Raw genomic sequence first — 6,000 nt, 5'->3', positions numbered from 1 at the left:
CATCCTCCCAAAGTGCTGGGATTATGGGCGTGAGCCACCACGCCTGGCCCCGGGCTGCTTTTAAGATTTTCTTTTTGGACCAGGTTTGGTGGCTCATGCCCGTAATCCCAGCAGTTTGGGAGGCCAAAGAGGACGGATCACTTGAGGTCAGGGGTTCGAGACCAGCCTGGCCAACATGGCGAAATCCCATCTCTACTAAGAATACAAAAATTAGCTGGGTTTGGTGGCACGTGCATGTAGTCCCAGCCACTCAAGTGGCTGAAGCACAAGAATCGCTTGAACCCAGGAGGTGGAGGTTGCAGTGAGCTAAGATAGTGCCACTGCACTCCAGCCTGGGCAACAGAACAAGACTTTATCTCAAAAAAAAGATATTTTATTTTTATCTTAAGTTTTCAGAAGTTTTATTGTGCTGTGCTTAGGTGTGCATTTATTATCCTGCTTGAAGCTTTTCAAATCTGTGGACTTTATCATTTATTAGATTAGGAAAATTCTCAGCCATTATTTTTTCAAGATTACTTATGTTCTTTCTCTTTCTCTTCTCTTTCTAAATGCTAATTACACATACGTTAGACCTTTTGCCTATGCCCACATCTGTTATTTTTTATCCCCATTATGTTTTTTCCTTCTGTGTTCCATTTGAATATTTTATATGACTATTTTTGAATCTAGACTGGTGCTGTAACCATTCAAAAAGTTCTTAATTTCAGATATTTCTTTTTTTTTTTTTTTTTTTTGAGACGGAGTCTTGCTTTGTCACCCAGGCTAGAGTGCAGTGGCCGGATCTCAGCTCACTGCAAGCTCCGCCTCCCAGGTTCACGCCATTCTCCTGGCTCAGCCTCCCGTGTAGCTGGGACTACAGGCGCCTGCCACCTCGCCCGGCTAGTTTTTTGTATGTTTTAGTAGAGACGGCGTTTCACCATGTTAGCCAGGATGGTCTCGATCTCCTGACCTCGTGATCCGCCCGTCTCGGCCTCCCAAAGTGCTGGGATTACAGGCTTGAGCCACCGCGCCCAGCCAATTTCAGATATTTCAACTTGCATTTATAAATGTCCATTTGACTCCTATTCAGAGATTCAAATGATCAGTTAAAGTACTTTATCTTTTCATCCATGTTATCCATCTTTCCAATTTTTTAAAACATACTCATGATCATTATTTTGAAGTCCTTGTTCACTAACTCTTGTATCTGAATCATCTCTGGGTCTGCTTCTTTTACTGTTTTATCTCATGATTGGTTGTTTCTTCCTTTTTCTTTTTTTGTTGCATGTTCAGTGATTTTTTTTTTGTATGCTGGATATAGTGATTAAAACAGCGGATGGGCTCTAGATTATATTCTTCTGCATGTTTAATCTTGTTCTAGCAGCAAATTGAAATTTAGCCCTCACATGCCATAATTGACACGTCTTATTTGAGAATTACAAAATTGGATCATGATCATATTGTAGCCTATCAAAGTGCTCTAGAAATTTTCAGTGGTTTACATGAAGTGGTCATGGGTATCTGGAGCACCCTGAAACTGTATCAAAGTTGTACATATTTCCAAACACTTTTATTTTATTTATTTTCAAGATATGCAGCAAGTTTAATACCTGAAGGTTAACAGAAATGACAACAGGACACAGATGCAATGCTACAGTAAAATGGGGCTGGGGGTAGAACAGGGCAGAGGGACACTGGATATCATCACAACCACCAGTGAATGACTCCTCTGGTGCCCTGAGGTCATGAGACACTTGACTGTGTCACAAAGAATGAAGTAAACGAACAACTCTGAAAGACAAGTAAGGTGGCAGCATTGCTGAGATTAGACTAGGGGCCAGGGCCTGGAGCTTTGTCACAGAGTGTTGATGCTCAAGCATGCCTGGGCTCAAGAGTGTCTGGTCAGCATTTTAACATAAGGAGAAGGGCTTCTTCAGGACATACTCCCTTCTCTTAACACGAGGTGAAGAAACCCATCTCATTCTGGGTAACGGGGCCCCATAATACCTTGGTCTTTTGATACACAGCAGCACTACACACAACTGTGCCCCCCAGCCAGCTTCACTCTGTCTGCTAAGCACCCACTTTGCAAACGGATCTCAAACAGAGAGAAGAAATCCAGAGGAGGTGGGAGGAGCACAGTGGTGGGATTTGAGGAACAGGAGTTGGCCAGAGGAGCAGATGTGTCCCATGTCAGGTCCCTCCTAGGCATGGTGAAGACTGCTATCGCTCAGAAGCACCTTTTCCCCAAGTTTGAAGGCTGGCATCCCAAGGTAGGGGCGGCTGGCACAGCGGAAACTATCGCCCAGATAGCAGTTTCCACAAGCTGACTTGGGTTGGGAGCTCATTTGCTCCCTTGACTTCTCTTTTTCCAGTTCTTCAGCAAGGCCATGGGTGCAGCTCTGGCAGGTCCTCCTTTTTTTCCCTTCCCCACAAGCAGTCCACAGGGGAGCCAGATCTGGCTTCTTCAAATCTTCTGGATCCAGCAGCTCCTCTGAGTCAATGAGAGCCATGTTGTCATCCTCCATATCATTGGCTGAGAGGGTCCACAGCTTGGCAGCAGCAGGGTACCCAGCAAACTTCACTGAAGATGACGTCTTGGTGATGGAAAGCTTAAGCTAACTAGAAGAACCTACTTCAAAGTTTGCTTGGTTTTTTTTGCTTGTGATCTGAACAAACAGCAGGCTGTCACTTTCATGACCCAGGTGTTCTTGAACAGACTGTACCTCCTCAGGGCTTAAGGGCTCCCACGGCAGCTCTTTCACTTCCACAAGACCAGAAGGAGTCAAGGCTGAACACAGCTTGCTGTCTTCGCTTTGCTATTGTTACCTACAGCTGTCTCTATGGTTCTTTCAGAAAAAGACATCCACTAGGCTGAAGGATCCGGGCGATTTCAGGCAAAAATCTCAGCACTGTGCAGAGTGGTACTTCCCAGGCCTAAACCCAACAAAATAATGTCAAAGCTGGATTATTTGTGGGCAGACTGCAACAGGTGGTTGATGTTTTCCACAGACACGCGGCCTTTATTGCCAGTTAACATTTGAAGTTTATCCACCAGATCTTTCAGAGCCTCCACTGGGGATGACTTATCCCAGACCACTGCCATAAACTGGCTAGCAGAGATCCCGAGGTCTGCCATTCCTGCAGTGCAGTGCTGATGAACCTAAAAACTGCCGCCTGGGCTCGCTCCCAGCTTCTCCTCAGTCGTTGACCCCACGCAAACATTTTCAAAATGAAAAGCCACTCTCGTGTTCTCCTCCCTCTGTGCACTTTGCTGTTGGTGTGACAAGGCATCTAAAGATGTTTCTGGCTTTTTTTTTTTTTTTTGGTAAGGTGGTGTTAACTATGTGGTTATTGGCTAGAAATTCTAAGTTATCAACTGTGTGTGTATATATGTATATATTATATATAAAATACACGTATATATTATATATAATATAATGTATATGTATATAATATATGCATATATTATATATAATATATACCTATATATAATATATACACACTATACATATAATACATGTATATATTATATATGTAATATTTATGTAATATATGTAATGTATATATTATATTGCATATATGTATATATAATATGCATATATAACATATAATATGCATATATTGTATATTTTATATATATTTGTAAAAAGAACAAAACAAACGAGATGAATTCTTGACACTCCCTGCTTGGCGTCGAGGCAGTGGAGAAGATGCCTTTTGGAGGGGCGGTAGCTCAGGGCGTGCACTGCGAGGCTGGGCCTGTTGACTCTGCAGTGGCATCCATTTAGCTTCAGATTGTCTTGTTTCTGTATATAGTGACAGCATTCTGCTGCCATCTTAGCTGTGGACAAAGGGGGATCAGCTGGCATGAGGAGCTTTTTTGTTTCCTTTTGTTTTGTTTTAGTTAAGTGCGGTCGTTTTTAAACTTTGTTTCTAAACAAATTGTAGAACTCTTCACTGTCAGCAAAGCGAAGAGCCACTGTATGAATGAAAGTTCAAGAATCTTCCATACTTAAACACAATTTGTTATTTTGTTGTTATTTTTTGTATGTTTAGAATGTTGAAATTTTTTGAGGTTAAATAAATGGCATTACATTAAAAATAGATAAATAAGTAAATAAATAAATAAATTTAGCCTTCACTCCTACTGTGTAACACTGGTAATTCATGGTCCATAATCCTAGGATGTGGGCTTTCCAGTCTCTGTGAATACCTCGGCATCCATGAAGGTTTACACATTGTACATTAGAATGAGCCTAACGGCTTGCATATCCACATTATTGTGCAACCTCTGAAATCTCTGTTCAGCTCTCAGCCTCCCAAAAACTATTATCTGCTAGACATTCTGAAGTCTTGCCCTGAAAATACAGATCTTAACAGTGCGCTGAATAGCTGAGGGAAATTTTAATGCAATTTGCGAGGGCTCCTTTTCTGTAGCTCCTGTCTCCTTGCCCTCCAAACCCAACTGTGTTAGAAGGCCTGAGCTCCAATCTTTGTTTCTTCTGCCCAGAGACACTGCTGCTCTCTCTTTGGGCTCCATCTCTCTGTGCTGGGATGAATGTGAGGTTGGCCACAGGCTTCCTTTTTCTGAAGGATAATAATCCAGTGACGCATGTTGTCATTTTACGTAATGTGTCTAGCTTCTATTGTTGTTTACATCAGAAAGGTGAATCCAATACCAGCTCCTCAATCATGACTGGAACTGGATGTCAAGAAATTTATTTTTTTAAAGGAATAAATTTGAAAAACCATTATGCTTTCCCCATCTCTAGTTGTAGTACACGGCTACACATAAAAAGGCTCTTACCACATACTCTGACTAAAATTCAGATTACAAGTTGTATTTTCCTGGCCAGTTCTAAGAGCCAAGAAAGTTCTATATTTTTATAGGGTTCTGTCTTTTATTTTCATACCTTCCATAAAACACTTAATCATGGCTGGGCGCGGTGGCTCATATCTGTAATCTCAGCACTTTGGGAGGCTGAGGTGGGTGGATCACCTGAGGTTAAAAGTTCGAGACCAGCCTGACCAATATGGAGAAACTCCGTCTCTACTAAAAAGTACAAAAAAATGACCGGGTGCGGTGGCTCATGCCTGTAATTCTAGCACTTTGGGAGGCCAAGGCTTGTGGATCACCTGAGGTCAGGGGTTTGAGACCAGCCTGGCCAACATGGCAACACCTCGTCTCTACTAAAAATACAAAAATTAGACAGGCGTGGTGGCGGGCACCTGTAATCCCAGCTACTCAGGAGGCTTAGGCAGGAGAATCGCTTGAACCCAGGAGGTGGAGGTTGCAGTGAGCTGAGATCACACCACCACATTCCAGCCTGGGCAACAAGAGTGAAACTCAATCTCAAAAAAACAAAAAACAACCCCCAAAATGATTAATAACAAGATAGAATATATTTGACCTAATCTTTGAGGATTTTTCTATTATTCCTATAAGAGGAATAAAACTTTAAAATTTACTTTTTTTTTTTGAGACATTTGGTTCTTGTCACCCAGGCTAGAGAGCAATGGCACGATCACAGCTCACTGCAACCTCCACCTCCAGGGTTCAAGCAATTCTCCTGCCTCAGCCTCCCGAGTAGCTGGGATTACAGGTGTGTGCCACCATGCCAAGCTAATTTTTATATTTTTAGTAGAGACAGTGTTTCATCATGTTGGCCAGGGTGGTCTTGAACTCCTGACCTCAGGTGATCTGCCGGCCTCAGCCTCCCAAGTGCTGGGACTACAGGCGTGAGCCACCGTGCTTGGCCAATATTGATTTTCATAATAATAGCACACTATAAAAAAAATATTTCTTAGGTCAAAGACAGAACATGGAAGTACAAGTGCTCAGATTTCCTTCAAAAGTGAAATAAGAGGGAAATAGATGAGTTTTGTTACCCCATTTTTTTCTTGCTTTTTGGTGAAAACAAAATCTAAAGGAATAAAAGCCGTGCCCAAGTACCTTCACTAAAAATGGCTTGTACACAAAATTAGATCAGAGTTAGGAAGATCTGTAATTCCTATTTC

General features: G+C 42.1%; 1 pseudogene; it reads right to left on the bottom strand.

Annotated features, from left to right (window-relative positions):
• Positions 1–232: 232 nt before the first annotated feature.
• LOC694479 (anamorsin pseudogene) lies at positions 233–5,216 on the bottom strand (annotated as a pseudogene).
• Positions 5,217–6,000: the final 784 nt, after the last annotated feature.

Source organism: Macaca mulatta, chromosome 7 (assembly GCF_049350105.2).
Source record: "Macaca mulatta isolate MMU2019108-1 chromosome 7, T2T-MMU8v2.0, whole genome shotgun sequence".
In the NCBI taxonomy this organism is placed as follows: domain Eukaryota; kingdom Metazoa; phylum Chordata; class Mammalia; order Primates; family Cercopithecidae; genus Macaca; species Macaca mulatta.
Note: the sequence above shows the minus strand (reverse complement) of the source record. Positions and strands in the feature narration are given on the sequence as shown.